Source organism: Hemiscyllium ocellatum, chromosome 21 (genome assembly GCF_020745735.1).
Source record: "Hemiscyllium ocellatum isolate sHemOce1 chromosome 21, sHemOce1.pat.X.cur, whole genome shotgun sequence".
Lineage (NCBI taxonomy): Eukaryota > Metazoa > Chordata > Chondrichthyes > Orectolobiformes > Hemiscylliidae > Hemiscyllium > Hemiscyllium ocellatum.
In genome coordinates this window covers 14,761,244-14,763,058 of record NC_083421.1, presented here as the reverse complement: position 1 = coordinate 14,763,058, position 1,815 = coordinate 14,761,244, and the positions used below count along the sequence as shown (strand labels likewise).

Here is a 1,815-nt window from a genome sequence, read left to right as displayed (position 1 = left end):
GCCAGAGGAAGTGGTGGAGGTTTGTGCAATTGCACCATTTAAAAAGCATCTGTATGGGTATATGTATATGAGGGGATTGGAAGGGTTTAGGCCAGGTCCTGGCAGGTGGGACTGGATTGGGTCAGAATATCTGGTCAGCATGGACGAGTTGGACTGAAGGGTCTGATTCCTTGCTGTACATCTCGATGACTCTTTCACTCTGTGGAGGTGTAATGGGCAGCAAAGAAGGTTACCTCAGAATCCAATGGATCTTGAACAGATGGGCCAATGGGCTGAGGAGTTTCAGACCGAGTTTAATTGAGATAAATGTGGGGTGCTGCATTTTGGAAAGGCAAATCACAGCAGGACATATAATGCCTTTAAAATGTTGGAATTGTATCAGCCTCCACCACTTTGTCTGGCAGCTCATTCCTTACATGCACCACGTGAAAACGTTGCCCGTTAAGTGCCTTTTAAATTTTCCGCTCTAACCCTAACACTATCCCCTCTAATTCTGGTCACCCTCGCCTCAGTGAAAATACTTTGTCTATTTACCTTATCCATGCCCCTCGTGATTTTACAAACCTCACAACGTCACTTCCGTAAGGTCACCACTCAGCCTCCGATGCTCGAGGGAAAACAGCCCCAGCCTATTCAGCCTCTGAACCTGGCAATATCCTTGTCCAGGTAAAAACAATGACTGCAGATGCTGGAAACCAGATACTGGATTAGTGGTGCTGGAAGAGCACAGCAGTTCAGGCAGCATCCAAGGAGCAGTAAAATCTGCTCCTCGGATGCTGCCTGAACTGCTGTGCTCTTCCAGCTCCACTTATCCAGAGTATTCTTGTTCATTTTTTCTGAAACCATTTGCATATGAATAGGAAGGGTTGAGAGGGATATGGGCCCTGTGCTGGCAAATGAACTATCTGGATATCTGGTCAGTGTGGACGAATTGAATCGAAGGGTCTGTTTCCGTGTTGTACGTCTCTCGGACTCTATGATTCCATAATTCAGAGCAAGGTGAACCTCTGGAACTCGGTGCCCCGACACGGTGATGGTCAGTCATTGAGTCTGCCCAAGAATGAGATTCACAGCTTTCTGCAGACTAAAGACATCAATGGCTCAGAGGACAGTCAGGGAAAATGCATTTTTCAATACCAACCCAGTGTAACACTGTGTAGTTAAACAAGATCCGCAAATAAGTTCGGAGCCACCGGTGAAGAAAACCCGGAAAATCTCACATCGCAGCCAATTCGCCAAAGGCTGAGGGGAAATTGGGGATATTGAGAAAGTAGGTAGTGTGTAGCTCCTGTGGCGCAATCGGTCAGCATGTGGTACTTATATGTCAGTATGGAAACATGTGCAATGCCGAGGTTGTGAGTTCGAGCCTCACCTGGAGCAGTTTTATCTTCTCACAGTCAAATACCAACATTGAGCATCTCCGAGTTTGTTGGAAAATACCAGTATCTCTGGATTGAGAAACCATCTTCCCTGAGGAATGTTTCGGTGATGAAGCAACATGCCCCGATAGCGATTAAAACGTGAAGAAATATCTGGGGAGAAACAAGAGCAGGTGATCTTGTTCAGCTCGAAGATGGTTCTGAAACAACGGACAGCATTGAGTTAAATTGCACGTAAAAGCTGTTTAGCTGGCTTTTTAAATTCAATTTGCTACAAACTCGCACAGGTCGCTGTAACAATCTAAAAGTAATTAGATTTATATCATTGAACTATGTGAATGGTGTATTTAACTTTGTTTGGAACATTTATCTGATTAAAATAAAGACCTGCTGAGGAGAAGAGGATTCAAAATGTAAAACGACAGAGCCTTGTTTG

At 44.8% G+C, this 1,815-nt stretch overlaps 1 non-coding gene across 1 annotated transcript; it reads left to right on the top strand.

The window, feature by feature from the left end:
* Positions 1-1,284: 1,284 nt before the first annotated feature.
* trnai-uau (transfer RNA isoleucine (anticodon UAU)) lies at positions 1,285-1,380 on the top strand. The gene is made up of 2 exons: positions 1,285-1,322; positions 1,345-1,380. It is a non-coding gene; the product is annotated as a tRNA-Ile (tRNA).
* Positions 1,381-1,815: the final 435 nt, after the last annotated feature.